Source organism: Sorex araneus, chromosome 4 (genome assembly GCF_027595985.1).
Source record: "Sorex araneus isolate mSorAra2 chromosome 4, mSorAra2.pri, whole genome shotgun sequence".
NCBI lineage: Eukaryota > Metazoa > Chordata > Mammalia > Eulipotyphla > Soricidae > Sorex > Sorex araneus.
The window spans coordinates 92,833,154-92,847,078 of NC_073305.1; the positions used below are offsets into that span (position 1 = coordinate 92,833,154).

The 13,925-nt window shown below is 37.2% G+C and overlaps 1 pseudogene; it reads left to right on the forward strand.

Annotated features, from left to right (window-relative positions):
• The first annotated feature begins 7,685 nt into the window (after positions 1–7,685).
• Positions 7,686–7,760, forward strand: LOC129404461 (U2 spliceosomal RNA; annotated as a pseudogene).
• The last annotated feature ends 6,165 nt before the right edge of the window (positions 7,761–13,925 follow it).

Here is a 13,925-nt window from a genome sequence, read left to right on the forward strand (position 1 = left end):
TTTATTTTTCTTGATTCAGTAGATATTCAACGTGAAGAATTAAATTTTCTTGTAATTAGGTAATTAATAACTTTTAGAGTTTAGAATGAACATTAATATGTAAAAATTAACTGAAAGTGAGATCAAGTAAGTTTTAATATTATTGGTTTGAATATCACTTATGCATTATTCACTTGTTTGGGACTATTCATCAAGGAAGCAGTAGTGTGCACCACTCTACTTTTTTAATTTAATTTTTCTTTTTATTGAATTCACCTTGACACACACAGTTACAAAGTTGTTTATGATTGGGTTTTAGTCACACATTGTTCCAACCCCCTTCCCTTCACCAACCACTCTACTTTATTATCAGGATGAATACAAAACAGAAAACCTCCCCTAAAGAAGTGAATGTAAATCATTTGTCACTGTCATCCCGTTTTTCATCGATTTGCTCCAGCGGGCACCAGTAATGTCTCCATTGTGAGACTTGTTGTTACCGTTCTTGGCATATTGAATACGTCACGGGTAGCTTGCCAGGCTCTGCTGTGCGGGCAGGATATTCTCAGTAGCTTGCTGGGCTCTCCGAGAGGGACAGAGGAATCAAACCCAGTCAGTGACGTGCAAGAAAACTCGCTACCCACTGTGCTATTGCTCCATGACTTTACAAAAATAAAACTTTAAAAGTATATGTGCACATATTTATGCATGTACACATGAAACTATTCACTATGACTGAACAATAGTCTAAGCGCCATGAGAGAAAATTGGAGATATCTTTCATCAATCATGCTGTGAACTTATGATAATTAAAATTTTTTAAAAAATGTTTAAAAAATACATTTTAGTTTGATTTGCTATTATTACAAATTATTTGTAACAATGCTTATATAGGGTGGCAAAGAAAGTCTAGTGAGTAGGCACTTGAGTTGCTGACATTTGACCTGGGTTCCATCCTGGCCACTTCCTGTGGTCCCCCAATCACCAACAGGAGTGATTCCTGAGTGAAGAGTCTGTCCCTGAACACATATGGGTGTGGCCCAAAAAGAAATAAACAACAAAGTGAAACCAAAAAATCACAGCTTTGGGACACCTCTCCCACATCCATACCAAGCTTTAGAGGTTTGGATTATAAAATTGCCTTCTGCATGTCTGTGTTTAAGTTACGTTTGTTTCTTTCTCCATTATTTGAAGCAAGTTTTATTTATCTTCACCTCCAGTGTTTTGAAGCAAGTTCTATGTATCTCTATAACAATAGTACATATCAATAACAGGGCAGACACTTTAAGAAATAATCAAAATAACGTTATAAAACTAGACACATTTTATATTCACCTACTTTGTGTGTTTAGTTAATTAAGCTGTTTCAAAACCAAGTTTTGTTCTGTTTTGTTTTTGATAATCATTGGAATCCTTATGCATAGTATCTGACTTAAGGATTATGATCTAGTTAAAAATGATTCCTTCCAGTATTTCTTTCCAACATTTTATATATATATATAAATATATGTATATAAAATAGAATTTTCCACATGTTGTATCTGGCTATTTATACACTTCAATTGTCATATTGTTGTGTCCCTGATTGCCAATACTTCTCATAAAACTTGTAGATATAGTTTTTTTACTATTAAAAACTTATTTATGTATGTCTCTAGAGGTGTATCTATTTTTGTGGTGCTGGGGATTGAACCCATGGCATCATACACAAAAGGCAAGTTAGAGATACACTACTGACCCACAGCCTCAGTCCTCACATACATGTATTTAAACGTCATGTTTTGGCTTAAGATTTTATTTTATTATTGTTTTCTTAAATTTTTATATTTTAGGTTACATGTTTACAATAGTGTTAATATTTACAGTTTAAATGTAGAGTTACTGCACCTCACCATCATCCAAGTGCCTAATATTCTCCTCCACTGTCCACAGGTTACTTCCTGTCCACAGAGCTTTGATTGGAGTTTTTAGAGATCTATAGGTGATGCTACATAGTTCTCACTAGACCAAATTAGAAGGCATACATGTTTGTTCAACATTTCATTATACAGTGAGTAATTAGTTGGCTCAAGTATCTTACCTTGCTTCAACCATCAGATAAATGTTTTATTCAGCAACATTTCATTGAGGTTAAACACATCTATCTTTCCATTTATCAGATTTCTTAATAAGGAATGACGACGCATGGACGACCTACATAGATTGGCAAATAATTTTCCCGTGAGGATGAGGGAATATCATCAAAGCTCTGAGTAATTTCTATTTTCGCATATTTGAATTCATTACAGATACTGTTTGTCGTGATTCATTGTCCCATTTTTGGCTGGTGAGAATCTCTTTAAGCTGTCCCCAGTTTTCTTCAGATGACCCCAGTTGTCTTTGATAACTTAATTCATCATAGAAAGACATTCAGGCTCATGCCATACATTTTCTACCCCAGAACTGAATGTTCAATTCTTTGAAAAGCTCTGATTCATTTTTAGTAGAAAATGGTATTTGAAGATGAGAAATTTAGCAGTACAGCTATTCATTACTACTGGGTCATACTTTTTTTTTTACTATATCTCTTTAATGGACACAGCTAGCAACTCAGTTTTCTAGAAAGAGAAAATCAGGTCATAAACTTGCACATTATTTCCAGTTCAAATTAAAGATGATAAACTTTTTACCTTTTTGATTTTATCTTTCTTTTCTATAATGAAAATTTTAGTTTCTCTAGCATTAGAAATATTAACATACTTGTTCATGTTATTTATAGTCATTTATTTATTAATTCATTCATCTGCTTTACAATCTAGCTATTTGTTATCTATAGGCTCAAAATAATAACATCTATGCTAACACTAACATCAAGACCATAGGGTACCGTGGAATGTAATTTAGGATGTCTACATCACTGTCATCCCGTTGCTCAGTGATTTGTTCGAGTGGGCACCAGTAACGTCTTTCGTTGAGAGACTTATTGTTACTGTATTTGGCATATCCAATACGCACAGGTAGCTTGCCAGGCTCTGCCTCGTGGGCTCCATACTCTCGGTAGCTTGCCGGGCTCTCCGAGAGGGATGGAGAAATCGAACTCGGGTCTGCCGCGTGAAAGGGGCAAGCCCAACCGCTGTGCTATTGCTCCAGCCCAGGATGTCTACATAATCAAAATAATGTTTTTTTTTTGCTTTTTAGGTCACACCTGGTGATGCTTAGGGGTTACTCCTGGCTCTAGATTCAGGAATTACTCCTGGGAGTACTGAGGGGACCAAATGGGATGCCAGAAATTGATTCTGGGTTGTCCGTGTGCAAGGCAAACACCTTACCCACTGTACTATCATTTTGGCCCCCACCATCAAAATAATTTTAAAAGTTTTTTTAAATTAAATCTTTACTGCTTCATTATTCCAATTTGAAATACAGTTGATTCATTTCCTTATTCCTCTCTCAACAGTTCAGATTATTCTTTTTCTTTTTTGATTTATCCATTCTAAATAAAACTATAAAATCAATTCATTTTAAAAAGTTGAGCGTTCATTCCTGACACTTCTTATTCTCCCCAATATCCAACAGATAATCATTTATATTTTCCTGTAATTTTGCTTTACTTTTTTATTAGAAAAACATGAACATGTTTGTTTTCACATATTCATTTATATCCAATTTATACTATATATTTGACCCTATTTTTGTATTTAATATGTACTGAAGATCTCTCAATAACATATAAATATTCTCTATTTTTAGATTTTATTTTTGGAATCAGACCCACCATGTTCAGGGGTTGCTCCTGTTGGTGCACAGGGGAATGTGGTTAAGGGGATTGTATTGTGACCTCCCACATTAAAAGCATGTTTGACAAGGAAAGATGAAAGAACAAAATTTTGAATGTGCATAGGAGTAAAGAGATTTATAGGAAGATTCGATATGGTTCAGGGGAGGAAGAGTTTAGGGAGCAGAACACCCCTAGCTAAAAACTTTTCTAGGTTGAAGAGATAACGTAAGAGGTATCACCTCGCACATGACCTAACCCTGGTTTGATTTCTACTAGGGTTGGGTAGTGCTAAGTGATCCTTGAGTGATCCATGAGTGATCCTTGAGTACTGAAGCAGGAGCAGCCCCTGAGCACACTGGGTATGGCCCACTCCCTCCAAAGAAACAAAGCAAAAATACCAAATTTTATCTAATGCAGAAAAAGGAGTAAGAGGACTAAATATTGTTGGACAATCTTAATAGAAAAGGACAAACTGGACAAAGGATTTTCTCCCACTCCCTCCCTCCCACCCTCCCACCCTCCCTCCTCCCAATCTTTTGGGAGACCACACCCAGCAGTGCTCAGGGTTTACTCCCAGTTCTGTGCTCAGCAATCACTCCTGGTAGTATTGGGGAATATATAGGGTATCAGGGATCAAAAATGGATTGGCAACAACAAGCAAGTGTCCTACCCGCTGTACTATCTCTCCAGCTCCAGACAAAGAATCCTTTAAAAAAATTATTTATTTATTTATTTATTTTTATTAGCACAGCAGTTGGGCTTTCGCCTTTCATGCGGCTACCCGAGTTCGATTCCTCCGACCCTCTCGGAGAGGCCGGCAAGCTACTGAGAGTATGGAGCCAGAGCGGCAGAGCCTGGTGAGCTACCCGTGCGTATTGGATATGCCAAAAACAGTAACAATAAGTCTCTCAATGAGAGACATTACTGGTGCCTGCTCCAACAAATCAATGAGCAACGGGATTTATTTTTACTAGTGAATCCCCATGGGGTACAGTTACATACTTACAAACTTTTGTGTTTGCATTTCAGTCATGCAACGATTGAGTATCTCCACCAGTGCCCATTCATAACCACCAATGATCCCACTATCCTCCCACCATCCCCACCCCATTCACCCCCCACCCCGCCTCCACAAAGAATTCTTTTTTTTTCAATAAAGAATTCTTAATTTGAAGAAATTGTAGAACACTAGATACTCTACCAATGGGTTTTAGGGAATCTGTAAATTTCTATAAATTTAGACAAATTTTTGTTCCTAAGTAAGTTCATATTTTCAGGAAAAAATACTTCTAGTTTCTACCCGATTCTTTAAATTCCTTCCTTCCTTCCTTCCTTCCTTCCTTCCTTCCTTCCTTCCTTCCTTCCTTCCTTCCTTCCTTCCTTCCTTCCTTCCTTCCTTCCTTCCTTCCTTCCTTCCTTCCTTCCTTCCTTCCTTCCTTCCTTCCTTCCTCTCCCTCTCCCTCTCCCTCTCCCTCTCCCTCGTCTTCTCTTTCTTTCTTTCTTTCTTTCTTTCTTTCTTTCTTTCTTTCTTTCTTTCTTTCTTTCTTTCTTTCTTTCTTTCTTTCTTTCTTTCTTTCTTTCTTTCTTTCTTTCTTTCTTTCTTTCTTTCTTTCTTTCTTTCTTTCTTTCTTTCTTCTTTCTTTCCTTTTCATATCCAGTGGTTCTCAGGTTCTCAGGGGTAACTTCTGCTTCTGTCCTTAAGGAGGGATCGAAGCTGGATTTTCCCACATACAAAGCTTTATACTCAGCCCTTTGGGCTATTTCTCTGCCTCTTACCTATTTTTTTTTTTTTGCTTGTTTGCTTTTGGACTAGACCCAATAGTGCTCTTTCTTGACTCTGCTCTCAGATTTTATTCCTGGAAGTGCTTGGGGGACCATATGGAATGCCCGGGATCAAACCCAGGTTATGCAAGTATGCATGACAAGAGACTTACCTGCTGTAAGCCCTTCTCACCCAATTCATGAAGGCAGCTGTGAACCAAAAAATGTTTAATTAAAAATCTGGGATCAGCAAGATTTTGTGTTCACCAAGAGACCCATATTATAAGAAAACCTCATTTAAGAACTTAATAAAAAAATCATGACTCATTTTATATTTCACACCCACATTCACTAAACTCCTACTGTATCTAATGTCTGTACTGCTCATTTTGACATCTAATTCATTTTTTAAGTTTTAGTTTTCCTACCTGTTTTTCGGGTTGTGTGTGTGGCGGGGGTAGGAGTGTCAGGTATCCAACTTCACACATATGAAGCCCGAACTCTGCCAGGGAGTCAGATTCCAGTGGCAGCACAGTATTTTTAATTTTTATTTTTTAAGTCATCCATCTACTGTATTGCTCAGTCACAGACCGTACATGCGTATTAGCACAAGCAAAATTCAGTTTAAAGAAATAAACTCTACTTCAAGACATGGAACAATACACAGGGATATAGGGCTAAGTTAGAGCTAAATAGGTTTTTCTTTCTTTTCATATCATTTCTTTCTTTTCATTTCTTTCTTTCTTTCTTTCTTTCTTTCTTTCTTTCTTTCTTTCTTTCTTTCTTTCTTTCTTTCTTTCTTTCTTTCTTTCTTTCTTTCTTTCTTTCGTTCTTTCTTTCTTCTTTCGTTCTTTCTTTCTCTCTTTCTTTTTTTCTTTCTTTCTTTCCTGGCTACCGACTATCAAGAAATCATGTACTGTTTTTCTATTGCATCAGAGCACATCCCAGGAGCATAAAAGACCTGACATGAACTCGGCCTTATTACACTCTCATTTGGGAAATTGCATTAGAATACAGCTGGATCTTCTTCTGCTGACGTACTTTGAGAAGGAAAGCTGGGAGTTTGGCAGATTATTGGAGCGCAGTACTCGGTTTCAGCCTTATCAGTCCTCACTTCCTCCTTACTTGGCACAGAACTTTCCTTTCTGCACCAAAACAATAGATCCTATCCCCAGCTGTGAGGCACAGAGCTGCAGAGCATTTCATTTGGACCCGAAGAGCATTGCAAATTCTTTTTTTTTTTTTAGTTATGCTTTTAAGTTCTGCATTGCTAAGACACTTTAACCAGCTTTCAGGTTTTGCTTGTAAAATTGATTCCAGTGTCATGAAATTTGTTTCTTGGGTTGAAACTTGCCTCTTGAGTTTTGAGAAAATATTATGTTATTACTTACTTTTCAGGAATAGATTGAACTTCAACTTGAAGCGATCTATAATGTTACCTGGAGATTCAACTTAATTATTACTCTGCTCCAGGTAAAGTTTAAAATAGGTAGTCATTGAAAATGAAGAGTTGCATGTTAGAACAAAAATCAAGAAAAACATTTCAACATTACTGAAAATGTTTAATAAAATATTAAAAAAATTAATACATGATTGAAAATATAAGCTATTTTAAAAAATCATTTGACTGGGAAGAACACTGAAAGGACTGGTGTGTGCATGCTGGGGTAGTGGTCAGGCCTCCATCCTCTAGAGTCATGGATATTCAGGAGTGGACCCTTCAAAAACCTAAATTCTGCTTGGAGCAGAGTTCTAGGAATTGGAAAAAGAGACAAGATTCTTTTTCTTTTTTTATTTAATTTTTGCTTTAAAAATTATTTATTGAATCACTCATGAGGATAGTTACGAAGCTTTTGTGTTTGAGTCTCAGTCATACGATGATGAAACACCCATCCCTTCACCAGTGCACCATTTTCCACCATCAAAACCCCAGTTTAGCCCCCATCCCACCCCTACCCCAGTCTGTGTGGCAGATAATTTCTACATTACTCTTTCTCTACTTTCATCACATTCAATATTTCGACAACAGTCTCACCATTGTTATTTGGAATTTCCCCCCAATACTCAGACCTGCCGAAAAGGCAACATTAGACAAATTGTTTTCTGTTGCTGGTTATGAATAGCATATGATGTCGCACGGCTGTGAGAGTGGCCACGCCATCTTGGAATTCTAAAATTTTAACAATTAATTGCTTCTCGGCCTTTTGGCTAAGATCAAGTGTAGTATCTAAAATTTTAACAATTAGGTCTGGAGAGATTTCTACCAAGAGCTACACAGTTCCGAGATTTGTTTGTGTGTCTCTGGGATCATGGCCTTAGGATCTTAATAAGTAGCTGGGGGCCGTTTGTGGGTGGCACCTCTGACAAGATTCTTTTTAAACAAAAACTTTAACATGAGCAATTCTGTAGCACAGAAGAAGGACCAGGATGAGGGTGATCTCTATCTCTGAATTCCCTTTTGCCTGATATCCTTGAATCCTTTATATCTTGATGGAGATTGAGACTGAATGGAAGATGGCTGGTTGGAATACTGCTTAACCCATATATCCTGCTTAGCCTTCTGCTACTCCCAAAATTGAATAGCTATGAATGGGAACCTTAATATTATTAAATTGCCATATTGAGTTATAATTTTGGTACTCTAAAAAATGACCTCTTTTAAGTTCAGGGAGTCATCATTTTAACTTCATTATGTAATAGTTACAGGACATCGTTTGGTCTCTGCAGTAATGCTTCACACAGAGAATAGAGTAAATATTTTGTTGTTATGCCAATAAGACCATCTCAAACATTGGTCACAACTTTGAGAAAAACTTTAGAATCCTGGAAGAAAACTTGTCCGAGCTATCATCACCATCATGTGCTATTACTCAAGTCTTTTTGTTATTCTAATCTGGCTTTCATGTTGGACTCTGTGCTAAGGTTTTCCATCCATACAGAAATTTAGGAAATCCCAAGGGTGTTAGGAAGCCAGGTACTTCGAATTTGGAGAAAATTAAAAATATTAATTGAAGACAGTTTTCATAGTTTAAAACAAAATTTAGGAATAAATAAATAGAATACATCCAGCAGATAAGGAAGGGCTTTCCTCTGATTCTGTGCCCGGGAATTACACCTGGTGAAGTTTTGGGGACGTTACATGTTACCAGGACTCCATCCCCCATCAGGGTTTTATGCAAGACAAGCAATTTGCCTCCTATACTATCTCTCTTCTCCCCAAATTGTGTTAATTTTGTTAGTTGCCCTTAAGTCACTTACTAATATTTCAGTTCTGGAAGGAATTTATATGCCTTGTGAAATAAGGGAAATATTTGGTTCTTATTTTTTGTAAGAAGTTGGAATCTCTAATAAGTATCCATTCACTACTTCCCAGTCTTTGTGTACCAACTCAGTACACTATAATTAGCAACTGCTTGAACTTTGCACTTTACTTTTGATCATTTTTTCTGTGAGGAGGTGGAGGGCAGTTATTTAGGGAGAGCAAGGATTTTATTTTTTTAAATTTATTTATTTTTAATTAGTGAATCACCGTGAGGGTACAGTTACAGATTTATACATTTTTGTGCTCATGTTTCCCTCATAGAAAGTTCGAGAACCCATCCCTTCACCAGTGCCCATTCTCCACCACAAATAAACCCAGCATCCTTCCTACCCTCACCAATCCCATTTTCCCCCACCCCACCCTGCCATTGTGGCAGGGTATTCCCCTTTGTTCTCTCTCTCTAATTAGGTGTTGTGGTTCGAAATAGAGGTGTTGAATGGCCACTGTGTTCAGTCTCTAGTCTACATTCAGCCCGCATCACCCTTCCCCCCCCCCACCACATTATACTTGGTGATCCCTTCTCTGAGTTGCACTCTCCCCAGAATGTGAGGCCAGCCTCCAAACCATGGAGTCAACCTCCTGGTACTTATTTCTACTATTCTTCTATTCTTGGGTGTTAGTCTCCTATTCAGTTATTCTATATTCCACAGATGAGTGCAATTTCACTTAGCATGATACTTTCCATGCCGATCCACTTATATGCAAAATTAATGACCTCCTTTTTCCTAACAGCTGCATAGTATTCCATTGTATAGATGTACCAAAGTTTCTTCAACCAGTCATCTGTTCTAAGGCACTCAGGTTTTTTCCAGATTCTGGCTATTGTAAACAGTGCTGCGATGAACATATAAGTGCAGATGTCATTTTGACTATACTTTTTGGGAGAGCAAGGATTTTAAACTTGTGGCTTTTAAATAAACCATCTTCCAACTCCGTCTTTCAGAAGAGACATAGATATCTCTTTTTCTCAGCTGCTTTGAAAATATAACAGATAGCCTTTCGAGCACTTCCAGGAGTAATCCCTGATCAGAAGTAAGCCCCGAGCACTGCCAGGTGTGGTCCCCAAACAAAGCAAAAGCAAAACCAAACAAACAAGCAACCCCCCCACCCCTATAATGGATTTTATTTTCAAAACATTTCCTGAAGTTAAAATTCTTTATGGTGGAGAAGAGGATGCAGTTTTGAAAGGTGAAGAATCTACTTTTCATCTTAACTTTCCTTGTCATTTTACTGAGATGCAGCATTTTCAGCATGAATGATTTTTTCTCATTATAATAGAACAGTGATTATTCTTCCATGGCATAACTTGATTCTTCCTCTAAGAATTGCCACATGCATGTACACACGCACACACACATACCTACACACACGCACACACACTATAAAATGCTGTACTGAATGAAGAAATGAGTGAATGAACATAACTGCTTTATACTGACTGAAGAACCAGGTTGTTTATCGAATAAAGAAAGTTTTGCATTCTATTTGCAGTTCTGTTTGCAGAGTGAAATAAACTCAGCAAATAGAAAGTTTAGGTAGATGATGGAATTGGTGTCTGTGGGGTGTGGGGGGTGTGTGTGTGTGTGTGTGTGTGTGTGTGTGTGTCTGGATTCAATTACAAATTTTGCCATATAATGGTTAGATGATTCAAACTAAACTGAATACCAATATTTTCACCTTTAAAAGGTGAAAGAAAAAAGCTACTCCATGTATTAAGAGGAATATGATAATATCTATAAACTGGTTCACACAATGCCTGGCAATTAGCAGTTTTGTATTTTACTCCCTCATTACCACCCACTGCCACACTCAGAAATCCTTTACATCCTTTATATAAAATGTTCTTTTTTAGCAAAAGCTGTGGGATGCTAATATTAGTAGTTTTTATAATCATGTACTGAAAAAAGCTGTCAAATGACTCAGTGTATTAATGTCTGTTCAACTTAAATGTTCAAGTTAAAACTAGTTCTCTGTTGGATATATAAATGAAGTGCTTTTGTTTTGAACAATTGCTAAAACATAATTTTGACCCAAAACATGGCAATAATATATTTAGGAAAAAATAAAGTTGAAACAGAGAGATCCTTTAGGCCAGTCAAGATACTCTGTAGTTTTGACAAAAAAACAACTCAGGAAATTCATAGATTGAAAACCATGGTTACAAGAATAACTAAATGAGCTACTTTAAGACAAGACAAGCCACTCAAATACACAAAACTTGGGCAGAAAGATGGAACAAAACTCCATAACAATAATCTCTCCCAACGTCAATGGGGTAAATGCACCAATTAAAAGACACAGTATCATCATATTCAATTCATAATCAGCAATAGAAAACAAATTGTCTAATGTTGTCTTTTCGGCTGTGTGTTGGGGCAAAATCCTAAATAATAATGGTGGGTTTGGTATCGAAATACTGAATGTAATCAAATATAGAGAGAGTAACGTGGAAATCATCTGCCACACAGGTAGGGGGAGGGTGTGTGATGGGAGGGGTTACTGGGGTTTTTGGTGGTGGAAAATGTGCATTGGTGAAGGGTCGGATGTTTCATCATTGTATGACCAAGACTTAAAACAAAAACTTTGTAACTGCTCTCACGGTGTTTCAATAAATATACTTTAAATAAAAACACATACACACAGTGACAGGATGGATCAGAAAATTGAATCCAACATTCTGCTGCCTGCCAGAAACACATCTGAACAGTCAGAGCAAACACAGACTCAAAGTCAAAGGCTGGAAAACAATTCTACAGGCAAACAACTCCCTTAAAAAAGCTGGGGTGGCCATTCTGGTATCAGGCCACATTGATTTCAGACTGAATAAGGTCACAAGGGACAGTGAAAGTCATTTCTTATTGATCAAGGGTTATGTACAGTTGGAAGAACTCACACTCTTAAATGTATATGCACCTAATGAAGTACCAGCAAAGTACTTAAAATAACTATTCATAGACTTGAAGAAAGACATCAAAAGCAACACAATACTAGTGGAAGATTTTAATACTGCTTTATCATCTTTCCATAGATCAACCAGACTCAAGCTTAGGAAGGACATACTCTATCTGAAAAAAGAAATGGAAGAAAGGGGCTAAGTAGATATTTACAGGACACTCCATCCCCAAAAAGCTAAATACACATTCTTCTCAAGCGTGCATGGGGCATTCTCCAAGATAGATCACATTCTGGGCCTAAAAATATACCTCTATAAATTAAGAAGATAGAGATTGTATCAACGATCTTCTCAGACCTTGATATGCTGAAAATAGAAGTGAATCACATACACACCAACAGAAATTCATAACAAACACCTGCAAATTAAACAGCTCACTACTGAACAAGGAGTGGCTTAGAAAGAAAATCAAAGAGGAAATCAAAAGATACCTGGAAATGAACAAAAATGAGGAAACAAGTTACCAGAACTTATGGGACATGGAAAAAGCTATGTTAAGAGGAAAGTTTATAGCTCTACAAGCATTTCTCAAGAAGGAAGAGGAGCCCACATAAGTAACCTAACCTCACAGCTTAAGAGCTTGGAGAATGACCAGCAAAAGGAGCCAAATCCAGACAGGAAGAAGGAAATAATAAAACTCAGAGCAGAAATTAATGAGATGAAAGCCCAAAAAACAATTAGAAAGATCAATGAAACCAAGAGCTTGTTTTTTGACAAAATAAACAATATTGATAAACCTTTGGTGAGACTCACAAAGATAGGGAGAAAGAAAACTCTAATAAACCAAATCAGAATTGAAAAGAGGGACATCACAACAGAAACTACAGAAATTCAAAGGATTCTCAGAGATTACTTTGAAAATCTTTATGCCATGAAACAAGAAAACTTCGAAGAAATGGATAAATTCCTGGATTCCTATAGCCTCCTGAGGCTGAACCAAGAAGACCTGGATTACCTGGACAACATATCACCATCAAATAAATTGAAACAGTAACAAAAAAAAGACTCTCCAAACACAAAAGTTCTGGCCCATATCTTTGAGGGGCACCACCTTCCCCAACTTCAAACTGTGCTACAAAGCAGTAGTAATTAAAACAGCATGGTATTGGGCTAGAAACGGACCTGCAGACCAATGGAACAGAGTTGAATATTCTGTCACAGACTCTCAAATACCTGATCAGTTAATCTTTGACAAAGGAGCAAGACATGTGATGTGGAACAAGGAAAGCCTCTTCAACAAGTAGTGCTGGGAAAACTGGATAGCTACTTGCAAAAAGATGAACTCTGATCTCTGTCTACCGCCAGGCACAAAAGTCAGATCAAAGTGGATTAAAGACCTCAATATCCGACATGAATCCATAAGGTACATGGAGGAAAATGTAGGCAGAATGCTCCATGACATTGAAGCTAAAAACGTCTTTAAGGATGAAACACCACTGACCAAGCAAGTGGAAACAAACAAACAAATGGGACTACATCAAACTAAGAAGCTTCTGCACCTCAGAAGAAACAGTGATTAAAATACAGAAAGAGCCCACAGAATGGGAAAGATATTTACCCAATACCCATCTGATAAGGGATTAATTTCCAGGATATATAAGACACTGGTAGAATTATACAAGAAAAAAAAACCACCAACCCATCAATAAATGAGGAGAAGAAATGAACAGAAGCTTCCTCAAAAAAGAAATACAAATTGCCAAAAGGCACATGAAAAAATGCTCCACATCGCTAATTATCATTGCAAATCAAAACAACAATGAGATATCATCTCACACCACAGAGACTGGCACACATTCAAAAGAACAAAAACAACCAGGGCTGGTATGGCTGTGGGGGAAAAAGGGACGCTCTTTCACTATTGGTGAGAATGCCGACTGGTTCAGCCTTTCTGGAAAACAGTATGGACATTCCTTCAAGACTAGAAATTGAGCTTCCATATGACCCCACAATACCACTTCTGGGAATATACCCAAGGGTGCAAAAAAGCACAGTAGAAATGATATCTGCACTTAAATGTTCATTGCAGCACTATTCACAATAGCCAAAATCTGGAAACAACATGAGTGCCCAAGAACAGATGACTGGTTAAAGAAACTTTGATACATCTACACAACGGAATACTATGCAGCTGTTAGGAGAGTAGAGGTGAA